The sequence below is a fragment of the Oryctolagus cuniculus genome, chromosome 15 (assembly GCF_964237555.1).
Source record: "Oryctolagus cuniculus chromosome 15, mOryCun1.1, whole genome shotgun sequence".
Lineage (NCBI taxonomy): Eukaryota > Metazoa > Chordata > Mammalia > Lagomorpha > Leporidae > Oryctolagus > Oryctolagus cuniculus.
Window position 1 is genome coordinate 86580951 of NC_091446.1, and position 12715 is coordinate 86593665.

The 12715-nt window shown below is 45.6% G+C and overlaps 1 pseudogene; it reads right to left on the minus strand.

Moving 5' to 3' along the window:
* Nucleotides 1-5878, minus strand: part of LOC100337920 (zinc finger protein 717-like) — a 47464-nt pseudogene extending 41586 nt beyond the window's left edge.
* Nucleotides 5879-12715: the final 6837 nt, after the last annotated feature.

Below are 12715 nucleotides of genomic sequence, written 5' to 3' on the forward strand. Positions count from 1 at the left end.
TAAATAAGTCTTAAAAAAAATACTAATGTCCCACTCCCTAGGGCTCCTTGTGGTCTGTGGGCCCCGCCTTTTCCTCTGACATCAACCTTCAAGAATGAAGAATCTATTCAAAGCCTCTGAATCTGAATCAGCATAGTTGCAGGACCTGGAATTTCTTTATTTGGGAAGAAGAGGATAGGAATAGGAAAAATGACTGATACTAAGAAGGAATCTGAAAAAGCTCTTCCGATAGTTCTGTGCTGGTGATGTCATGGAGGGGATAGACTACATTTCCCCTAAGCCCCTATACTCCTCCATGAAGAAATAAGAAGTATGACTTGTATAGTTCCTGAGTAATCAGCACTTCTTCCAGGAGAGCAGATGTGATGCGTTAGAATCGGCCTCTATGTGATAACTTCGTGAAATTCTGATGACTAATTATTGGCCTAACAAACACATTTGAAAGAAATGTGTGAGGAACAGAGAAACTATAATGTGTGCAGTGTTTGATGACTTACTATTTTTCCCAAAGAAACATTTTATTTAAGGAATACAAACTTCATTAATTTCATAAGTACAGCATTAGGAATATAGTGATTCTTGCCACTGTACCCGCCCTCCCACCCCTCCTCCTCCTTCTCTCCCATTCCCAGTCCCATTCTCCACTAAGATCCATTTTCAATTAACTGTATACACAGAAGACCAACTCTATACTGAGAGTTCAACATTTTACATGGGGAAAAAAAAAAAATCCCCAACTGCCGAGACAAAAGTTGTTCAAAGCCATTGCATTTTAAAGTCAATTTCACTTTTTTCTTTTTGGAAACTTAATTAACTTTTAAAAAGCACCCAAGAATGATACATCTTTTGCAAGCAATTAGACATAATTATAATACAGATCTTTGAGGACACAAGTCCTGCATGGAAGGTTAGTGCACAGTGACTCTTGTTGTTAATTTAACAATTAACACTCTTACATATGATGTCAGTGATCACCTGAGGCTCTTGACATGAGATGCCTAGTCTATGGAAGCCTTTTGAATCCACAAACTCCATCAGTGTTTAGACAAGGCCATAAGCGAAGTGGGAGTTCTCTCCTCCCTTCAGAGAAAAGTACCTCCTTTGATGATCACTTCTTTCCACTGGGGTCTCACCCACTGAGGTCCTTCATGTAGGACATTTTTTGCCACAATGTCTTGGCTTTCCATGCCTGAAATGCTCTCATGGGCTTTTCAGCCAGACCAGAATGCCTTAAGAAATGATTTTGAATAACTCACTTTTATTTTCATTTTCAGTTTATAATTTTATTGTATTTATTGAACACATATCTATTTAGGATATTTATGATAGATGCTTCTTTAAAGCATGGGAAAATTATGACAATTTTACTTTTTTTTTTTTTTTGACAGACAGAGTGGACAGTGAAAGAGAGAGACAGAGAGAGAAAGATCTTCCTTTGCCGTTGGTTCAGCCTCCAATGACTGCCGTGGCCGGCGTGCTGCGGCCAGCGCATTGCACTGTTCTGAAGCCAGGAGCCGGTGCTTCTCCTGGTCTCCCATGCGGGTGCAGGGCCCAAGCACTTGGGCCATCCTCCACTGCACTCCCTGGCCACAGCAGAGAGCTGGCCTGGAACAGGGGCAACCGGGACAGAATCCAGTGCCCCGACCAGGACTAGAACCCGGTGTGCTGGCACCGCTAGGCGGAGGATTAGCCTGTTGAGCCGTGGCACCGGCCCACAATTTTACTTTAAGATACAGTAGACAAGAATTTGGAGAATCATCAGTGAGAGGAGTTCAAATATTTACCTTTTACTGAATGTAGAATGAATAATTCCAGTTGTGAAGACAGAAAGAGGAATAATCAGAGTGGGAATGACTAATTCAGAATCCCACAAGGATTAGGAAGAATAGTCATGGGATGTCATTATGGTGTAGCAGGTTAAGCCACTGCCTGTGATGCCAGCACCCCATGTGGGCACCAGTTTTTGTCTTGGCTGTTCCATTTCTGATCCAGCTCTCTACAGATGCACCTGCGATAGCAGTGGAAGATGGCTCAAGTGCTTGGAACCCTGCCACCCAAGTGAGAGACTCAGAAGCTCCTTGTTTCAGCCTGGCCCATCCCTAGATGTTGCAGCCACTGGGGGAATGAACCAGCAGATGGAAGATCTCTCTGTCCCTACTCTTTGTAACCTCAGCTCAGTCTTTTCTGGTTCATCTTTTTTTTTTTTTTTTTTTGACAGGCAGAGTAGACAGTGAGAGAGACAGACAGAGAGAGAGAAAGGTCTTCCTTTGCCGTTGGTTCACCCTCCAATGGCCGCCGGTGCACCGCGCTGATCCGATGGCAGGAGCCAGGTACTTCTCCTGGTCTCCCATGGGGTGCAGGGCCCAAGCACTTGGGCCATCCTCCACTGCATTCACTGGCCACAGCAGAGAGCTGGCCTGGAAGAGGGGCAACCGGGACAGAATTCGGCGCCCCGACAGGGACTAGAACCCGGTGTGCCGGCACCTCAAGGCGGAGGATTAGCCTAGTGAGCCGCAGCGCCAGCCTGGTTCATCACTATTAAAAGTATTTAGTTACGGACCTGTGAAGTCTCAGTATGTTTCTTTTGGTATTATTTCTAAACATATTCTTAAAAAGATATACAGATGAAATTAGTGTCACTTTTCCTTAAAAATGCCATCCTGAATAATTTTAATGTACACTTTATATGCTCTTGTCATTTTATCTTCAATTATATCTATATTTCTGCATAAATATGCAACACAGTCTATAGAAGGAAAGACCCACTTTATGTGAATTTAAGTGTGCAGTACAACAATATAAAATATTACACAAAAATCTGAAGTACTCTAATACATGCTTTAAAATTTGTCAGAAATCATATAACATTCTTCAATAGCATAAATGAGTTATAAATATAACTCACCATGCAAGTGACTGTTTTGCAGTTAAGGATAACCATCTCCTTTGCCAATTTAGAACACTTTATCACCTCTAAAAGAAGGGGGGATGGTGCTGTGGCACAGCGGGTTAAAGCCCTGGCCTGAAGTGCCAGCACCCCATATGGGTGCTGGTTCTAGTCTCAGCTGCTCCACTTCTGATCCAGCTCTCTGCTATGGCCTAGGATAGCAGTAGAGGATGGCCCAAGTCCTTGGGCCCCTGCACCCACATGGGGGACCCAGAAGAAGCTCCTGGCTCCTGTGTTTGGAGTGGGGCAGCTCTGGCCATTGCGCTTATCTGGGGAGTGAAACAGTGGATGGAAGACCTCTCTCTCTGTCTCTGCCTCTCTCTGTAACTCTGTCTTTCAAATAAATAAAATAAATCTTAAAAAAAAAGAAAGAAAGAAGGGGGTGGGGGCATTTGGCCTTGTTAAGATGCTGCTGGGATGCCCATATCTCACAGTGTCTGGATTTGAGTGCCAGTTCCATTCCTGATTCAATTCCAGCCTCCTGCTAATTCACACCCTGGGAACATGTTATCCAGAAGGCAATGAGACCAAGCAGTTGGGACCCTTGAGACATTTGGAGACCTGGATTGAGTTCCCAGCTCTCAGCTTTTTAAAAAGGTTGTCTTAAAATTATTTATTTGAGACAATAACACTGAGAAAGTAAGAGACATCTTCCACCCAATAATTCACTCCTTAAATGCCAGCAACATTCAGGGCTGAGCCAAGCTGAAGCCAGAAATCTAGAACTCAGCCTGGGATTCTATGAAGGTTGGAGGGACCCAAGTACTCAAATCATCACTTACTGCCTCCCAGAGTATGCATTAGCAGGAATCTGGAATGAGCAGCTGAGTTGAGTTCAAACCTAGGCACTCTGATTTGGGATGCGGGCAACTCAAGTGTTTTAACTGCTGCACTAAACAGCCACCGAGCATGAAAAATTTTTATACTAGATCAAGTAGAAATTCTCTGCTTTTCTCTCATGGAAAATATTTACAAACAGAAAACTAAACTTCAAAGTTTTGTCTCTCAAAATTAAATTACTGAAGCTCCATGAAATTTATCACAGGAGAAATAGATGATAGTGTTATAAATTTGAGGGTAAAAGTTGGCATTTGACAATCTGGGGAGATTTCTAAACATTTATGGATTTATTACCAGGTTTAGTGCTATGGATTGGAAGTAAATTTCTTCCCTCTGAAACTCATGGGGAAAATTAATTCCAATTGCAAAATACTAAGAAGTGGCACTAGGGACCAGTGTTGTGGCATAGCAAGTAAAGCCACTACCTGCAATGCTGGCATCCCATATAGGTCTCTATTCCAGTCCTGGCTGCTTCACTTCCAATCCAGTTCCTTGCTATCAGCTCAAGTATTTGGGCCCATGCCATCTCCATGAGAGAACCAGAAGATGCTCCTGGCTCCTGGCTCCAGCCTGGCTCAAAACTGGCCCTTGCAGCCATCTCTGGAGTGTGCAAGCAAATGTAAGATCTCTGTCTCTCTGTCCCTCTCTGTCTCTCTGTAACTCTAACATTCAAATATATAAATAAACTTAAAAAAAAAGGAAGTGGGAACACATGGGACCTTATAAGTAGGGATAAGAATTGGATCACTTGATTCATATGGTAATGGATGCTCTCCAAGAGGTCTGCTATGAAAGCAGATTGGTCTTTCTTGCACTCCCTTTATTTGTCCACATGGTTCATGTGTCACCTCAAGATTCTGCCAACAAGAAGGACATCATCAAACGCTGCTCCTCAACCTTGAACCAGAGCCTTGAGCCAACAAATCATTTTATAGCCTGTGCAGTGTGTGGCATTCTGCTATTAGGGAAAAAGTACTCAGATCCACGTACTGAGAGGACCAGGTGGTGTACATGAACTCCGCTTCTTATATGTCACACCTAGGGATAGGAGACAGGACCCTGCAGGCCACAGCTCCTGCCCACATGAATGGCAGACACGCAGTCCGGATTCCCCTCACCACACAAACGGGCGAGGCCCGGGGCTGCAGGTGCGGGGCTTCCCAGAGAGTGTCCCCTGGCTGCGCTGAAGTCACTGCGTGCAGGCACACGCTGGAAGCCTGGGATGTACGACGTGCACAAATGCAGGACAAAGGGGAGACGGAGCACAAACTCACAGCGAGGACAGGTTTAGGAAAGCAAGCCGAGAGGAGCTCACTCCTGCGTGCGCGCAGGGCGAGCAGGCGGCAGAGAGCGAGTTCTCTCGCGGGCGGGACCCGCACGGTCAGGGCCGCGAGGGTCACGGGGGTTCGGCCGGCTGAGCGCGGTTGCGCAGGCCTTTGCGGGCGGGGGCTTTTCGAACTTGGCGGGCGATGGCTGAGCTGGTTCAGAAACAACGTACGAGGCTGGAAGTCCCGCGAGGCGGGACTCGGCTCTCAGCCACGTAAACAAGGAACCCAAAAGGTCCCAAGGCTGTGTCCAGGCAGGGAACTAAAACGGCCTGAGGCTCGTGTCCCCCCAGTTCCCACCCTGCGGGTAAACGGAGTTAGTCCCGCACACTCACAGTTTCCCGGCAGTCGCTGTTCCGGGAGGTCCCTGTGAGGAACGCCGTGGAGAAGCGGTCACGCAGCAGCCGACGCTGGGGCTCCTCCGCCTGTCCCGGCAGCAGACCGGGCAGCCAGTACGGGGACGCCAGGGAGGAAGTTCCCGCCTAGTCCTGCAGTGCTGCCGCGACACACCGCACGGGACAGTTCGCTCAGCCGCGCAGCACGCAGACCGCCAGAGACCGGCAGCCAATCAGGAGCCCCGTAGCAGGGACAGTTCGCTCCGCCGCGGAGGGACCGGCAGCCAATCAGGAACCCCGTAGCAGGGACAGTTCGCTCAGCCGCGCAGCACGCAGACCGCCGGAGACCGGCAGCCAATCAGGAGCCCCGTAGCAGGGACAGTTCGCTCAGCCGCGCAGCACGCAGACCGCCAGAGAATGGCAGCCAATCAGGAGCTCCGTAGCAGGGACAGTTCGCTCAGCCGCGCAGCACGCAGACCGCCAGAGACCGGCAGCCAATCAGGAGCCCCGTAGCAGGGACAGTTCGCTCCGCCGCGGAGCACGCAGACCGTCAGAGACCGGCAGCCAATCAGGAGCCCCGTAGCAGGGACAGTTCGCTCCGCCGCGGAGCACGCAGACCGTCAGAGAACGGCAGCCAATCAGGAGCCCCGTAGCAGGGAGGTGGTACCTCTTTTTGTTCGTGAAGAGAGGAGAGGCTTGGGCTCAGGGCTGAAGCTGCCTTCTCCTTCAGAGTACAGCTGCTCTGACAGCAGGGGGCGCTGTCCACCCTCTGACAGTGTCACCGTATGCGCTCATTCCTCAGGCGTCCAGGATCCTGTGGGATCATCTAATTTACTAAAAATTTACTGAACTTTATGCCTTTATATCTCCATAGTCCTCACTTATTTTTCTATCTGATCATTTGTAGTTTTTAAAAATATTTATTAAAAGACATAACAAAATAATTCGTTTATATAATGTCCCTTATAAATATTTTTCCTAGTCTATGTTTTGTCCTTTAAAATTGTTTTGTTTCTTGCTGGCACATAGCAACCTACTTGATGGAATATGTTGATCTTATAATCAATAATCTTCCTTAATTCTCATCGCTTTTTATATTAGCTACTAGATTATACTGGATTATCTCTGCATATAATAGTGTCATCTGATCTGGGAAACATGGGGTCCAATTTTAATCCAAATCCTTGGCTTTTACTTAAAAAGCATTTTTAGTACAGGGACATACATGCTGCCACACAGTGGTAAAGTTTATTCGAAAGGTAAGAAAGCCACTCCCCACCACACACACACACACACACACACACACACACACACACAGAGTGAGAGTAGGCCCAAGAGAGAAGGCATTGGGAAGGGAATTGGAGAGCGCACACTGCTTGGGACTTTCTCTCATCCTTGGCTCTGACAGGTGCTTGAACACCTCCCAGCACCTCCTTTATGCGGTAGTATGGTCACCTGGGAGATTTATGCACCTCCATAGAATTTGATGTGGAGCTTAATAGACATATTTACATGGAAATCAGTCCCCAAGTCCCAGATGAAGAAAGGCATCCTGGGAAAGGGGTGTTCTAACAGCTAGGATAGAATTACATGGGGACAAGGCCTTGTGGTTTGTGACCTCCAGGTTACCTAGCTACTTTATCCAATACCACATCCACACATATTTACAGTTTTGTTCCTTAGAATTTGGTCACACATTTTTTTTTTTCATGTTTAATTTCCCTAACTACTCATCCAGTACAATGGTGAAGAGAAATAGTGAGAGGAGACAACTTTGTCTAGGTCTGCCCCCAGGGAAAATGCTTTCACTGTTTTGTGTTAATTATGCTTTTTGTTCTAGGTTCTTTGTAGACAATCTTAGTAGCAATATGAAAGTATTGTTTACTTTTCTAACAGTTGCTTCTGTATGGATAAATGCTAAATTTTATTAAATGCTTTTAAACATTAAATCTAAATAGTCACATAACTTTATTCTTGTATTTTAACCCACCTGGATGACTCACATGATTTTTTTTGTACTGCATCATTTAGTACATCCTGCTTGTTAGTGATCTATTATCATTTTATATACAGTTTAAGTTAATAATACTGTCACCAAGAAAATGCCGTGGAAGCTGTGGGGTTATCTTCATGCAAGAAAGAATTCAGGCGTAAGACAGAGAGTGAAATGATAAGGCTTTATTGGGGATAGGGCATCAGTCAGAACGGAAGGGACAGATAGAGTGCCCAGTCACTTGGACTGGGGAAGAGCTGGGCTCCATGGTTGAATGGAGAGAATACACCTGGGCAGGCCAGGAAGGCAACTCAGCAAAAAGCAGAGGGCTGAGTGTGCAGTCTGTTTGTACTCCCTGGGTTTTTAAAACAGCCTGTTGACACACCTCCCCCTCTCCTCCAAGACAAAGGATGGGGACCTGGCAAAAGGGTTTGTTGGGTGAAAATTAGAAAATGCCTCCCTAGATCGTCTGGTGCAGGGCAGAGTAAAGACGCTTCACTTACAGGATCTGTGAAGGTTTTATTGGCCCATGTTATCAGGTCAGGTAACCCATTCAGTCCTGAGAGAGAACTCTCTTGGGAACTTTCCTTGGGGGAAGGGCTAGGACTATTATCAGGGTCTGAGCAGGACTTTGAAGTGCAAAATGCTGGGCTTCTGGAGCTTCTACAGTAGATGCTGGTTTTCAGGCCTTTCTCACACACAAATAGGCTGAATTTCTGACTTCCTACCTAACAGTACTGTGCTTAGGCTATCTGTATCTCTCTTATTTTTTTTTTAAAGATTTATTTTATTTATTTGAAAGACAGAGTTACAGAGAGAGGTAGAGAGAGGTAGAGGGAGAGGTCTTCCATCCACTGGTTCACTTCCCAGATGACCGCAACGGCCGGAGCTGCGCCAATCTGAAGGTAGGAGCCAGGAGCTTCTTCTGGGTCTCCCACGTGGGTGCAGGGTCCCAAGGACTTGGGCCATCTTCTACTGCTTTACCAGGCCATAGCTGAGAGCTGGATCAGAAGAGGAACAGCCGGAACTAGAACCAGCATCCATATGGGATGCCGGTGCTTCAGGCCAGGACTTTAATCCACTGTGCCACACTGACGGCCCCTATATCTCTCTTATTAAAGAGATGTTTCTTAAATTCCTCATTGTTTTGAATGGCTGAGGCTTTCAGGGTTGTGTGTAAAAATTATCATTAAAGTAAATTCCCATAATTTTATCCTGTATTTTCTATTTTTTTTTTCATTTTACATAGATGTCTATTCACTATTTTGAGTGAGTTCATGTGTTACATGGACAGCATGAGTCTTTATTCTTTTTTCTTTATTATCATCCATTTGGGCATTCAAAATTTGTTTTATAAAGACTAAATTTTCTGTATTAGACTATCTTTGTCCCTTTGACAAAGAGTAGTTGAGTATAAGTATTTGATGGAGTCTATACCAATCCAGATTTCTATTTTTTTTAAGATTTATTCATTTTGAAAGTCATAGCTAGAGAGGGCAAAGGAGAGAAAGATCTTCCATCCACTGATTCACAACCCAACTGACCACAAAAGCCAGGGCTGGGCCATGTTGAAACCAGGAATCTCACTGTGTGGGTGGTAGGTGTCCAAGCACTTGGGCTGTCTTCTGATGCTTTTCTCAGGTCATCAGCAGGGAACTGGATTGGAAGTATAGTATCTGGGTCATGAACCAGTGCCTATATGGGATGCAGTGTCGATTATTCAGTATTGTCTACACTTCTCAAGGTTGAAAGGAGTTTGCCATTGTCTACAGAAAAGCTTACTGATTTTTAATTGGAATTTTATAAACCTATAAATGAAACTTGGGAAAATTGACATTTTTTAAAAGATTTATTTATTTGAAAGGCTGAATTACAGAGATAGAGATAGAGAGAGAGAGAGAGAGAGAGAGAGAGAGAGAGTCAGAGCAAGAGATCTTCCATACACTGGTTCACTCCCCACATGGCCTCACTGGCCAAGTCTGGGCCAAGACAAAGCCAGAGGCCAGGAGCTTTTCTGAGTCTCCCAGATGGGTGCAGGAGTCTAGGTATTTCCACTGCTTTCCCAAATACATTAATAGGAAACTTGATTGGAAATAGAGCAGCTGTTTTGACTCAAACTGGCACAAACATTGGAAGCCAGCATCACAGGCAGCAGCCTACCCGCTACACCACGATGCCAGCCCCAACTCACATCTTAATACTAGTGTACTTTTGGATCATTGACAATGGTCATATCTCCAATGATTGAGATTTTACTTCTTTTATTATTATGATTATTAGTGTTAAATTCACAAAACAATAAGTTCCAATAGCGCTCTCACCCTATTTCCCCTATTAACATCTCATATTAGTACATTCATCACAAATTGTGAACTTCACTCAACTTCCCCCATTTTTAAATTCCAAGCTACTTTTATCCCTTCTACACTTTCCAGCCTCTAGTAATCAACATTTGGTGTTCAGATTGCAATATTTTTAATTTTAGCTCCCACATACAAGGGAGAACATGTGGTATCTGTCATTCTGTAGGTGCTTATTTCACGCAAAATAATTTACCCGATCATTTTTCTGCAAATGATAGAGTGTCACTCTTTAAAAGCTGAAAACTATTCATATAAATATGTGTGTGTGTGTATATATATTTTTCCCACATTTTCTTTTATTTATTTATTTATTTATTTATTTATTTATTTTTGACAGGCTGAGTGGACAGTGAGAGAGAGAGACAGAGAGAAAGGTCTTCCTTTGCCGTTGGTTCACCCTCCAATGGCCACCGCGGCCGGTGCACTGCGGCCGGCGCACCGCGCTGATCCGATGGCAGGAGCCAGGAGCCAGGTGCTTTTCCTGGTCTCCCATGGGGTGCAGGGCCCAAGCACCTGGGCCATCCTCCACTGCACTCCCTGGCCACAGCAGAGAGCTGTGGAAGAGGGGCAACCGGGACAGAATCCGGCGCCCCGACCGGGACTAGAACCCGGTGTGCCGGCGCCGCAAGGTGGAGGATTAGCCTGTTGAGCCACGGCGCCAGCCTCCCACATTTTTTTTATCCATTCCTCTGGTGATAGATACCTTACTTGATTCCATAATTTGGCAATTATGACCAGTGCTACAATAAACATAGTAGAATAAGTATCTCTTTAACAAAATTAATTTTTGTTAAATGTTTTGTTAAATGTTTGTTAAATGTTATGGGTATAAACCCAGTAAGATTGCTGGATCATATGGCAATTCCATTTCTAGTTTTATAAAGAACATCTTCATAACACAATAGTAGATGCAGTAATTTCCATTCCCATCAACACTCCCTCATTCCCTCCCTCTGCTTATGGAAATCTTGGCTGCTGCCTGGGGTCAGGGCAATAATTCTCTGGCTTCTTCAAGCTGAGTAGAGGCAATGTAGGGTCCTGTGGCCAAAATAGGGTTTCAGTGGAATGTGGCCTCTTGAGGGGGCTACAGTGCCAGCACAGAGAAACTGTTTCCATTCATGCTGTCATGTGCATGACCTTTGGAACTTCATCACTTCAAGACTGAAGAAGACAGATCTAAGAAGCAATTCAATACATAGAATCCAAAACAAAGGACAGATCATTATCAGAAGATATAGGAACGGTGCTATCCAACCCAGGAGGAAGTTTTCCCATTGAGAGGCAAACAAAAATTGACAGGAGGGGCTTGATAATAATCAGATGGTGTTAAGGCCTGGCCAGGTATATATGAGGCCCAGACCTATCTATCTCTTCACATAGGGTGCTGGAAAAGACATCATAAGGGAAGTGTGAACTCATTAACTCCCATTGCCTAGCTGGCCTGGGAGGAGAGCTGGACTGAATAGGTGGTTGCTATAGAATAGGCAGCATCTCTAAAAGGAAATTTACAGTTCTGCCTATAACTTAAATGACCTTAGGCCATTCCCTCAACAGCGGTGATTACTTTGGAAGCTGAGCAGAGTGAAGAGCTTTTTCAGCTTAGGGAGGACCAACAGGATCTGCAGCACTGACCTGGGAATCCTTGAATGCTAGGGCAGTTCCATTTCAAGTAGCCCAGCTCTTAGAACAGCTGACAGGGCCTTTCAGAAGCTGGCTTCTGTTATGACAGCTAGACAAAGCACTGGCTTCCCACATTGAGAACCAATGCCATTTGGGAATGAGCTGGCCTTATTGGGTCTCCTTCCTGGCACGTCACTGTGTAAAGCTGTTAGTAACTGACCTGCCACCTATCCTTATATTATTCCTACAGCCTAGCTCACTCCTCTTCCTCCTGGTCTCTTAAAGCAGGCCACAGAGATAGCCTTTAGGACATCAGCCAAGGGGTGCTCAATCCCATCCCTAATCTTTGGTGGACTGTGCTAGAAATCTGTGGTCATAGGCATGCCCTGATGTGTTTTTCCTGTGAGATAAGACAATGCCCATGAAGAGAGTTACATCCTTCTAAATAAGATCACAACATGATGACTGGCTGGCACCATGGCTCACTAGGCTAATCCTCTACCTGCAGTGGTGGTGCCCCCGCTTCTAGTCCTGGTTGGGGTGCCAGGTACTAGTCCTGGTTGCTCCTCTTCCAGTCCAGCTCTCTGCTGTGGCCCAGGAGGGAAGCGGATGATAGCCCAAGTGTTTGGGTCCCTGCACCTGCGTGGGAGATCAGGAGGAAGTATCTGGCTCCTGGCTTCAGATCAGCACAGCACCGGCCATGGCGGCCATTAGGGGAGTGAACCAATGGAAGGAAGAACTTTCTCTCTGTCTCTCTCTCACTGTCTATAACTCTCTCTCTGTCTCTCTCTCTCTCTCTCTCTCACTGTCTAACTCTGCCTGGCCAAAAAAAAAAAAAATGCTCACCTTACTCAACCTGTCTATACATTTTGAAGTCATTAGTATAACTTTATGCTTCCCTTAGTTTGGTTTAAAATGGGGGGGGGGGGCAGGTGTTGGGCAGCACTGTGGCGTAGTGGGTAAAGTCACCGCCTGTAGTGCCAGCAACCCATATTGTTATATATTAATGTTAGCCGTCGCAAAACACACCGAACACCGGAGTAAGGGAAAGGGTTTATTGGGGGAACACCCAACAGACTGGAATGAAGGGGCAGCGAAGGAAAAAGAGAAAGTATAAGAAAGTATAAGAGAGAGAGCCAGAGGAGAGGAGCTAGTGAGGAGAGAAGATATAGCAAAGAAGAGAGGAGGAGAAGAGAGCAGAGAGCAGGAGAGGAGAGCTAAGAGAGCAGAGCCGAGAGAAGAACCAAGAGGGAAGAGCCAAGAAGGCACGTATTCAGGAACAGGCCCTTTTA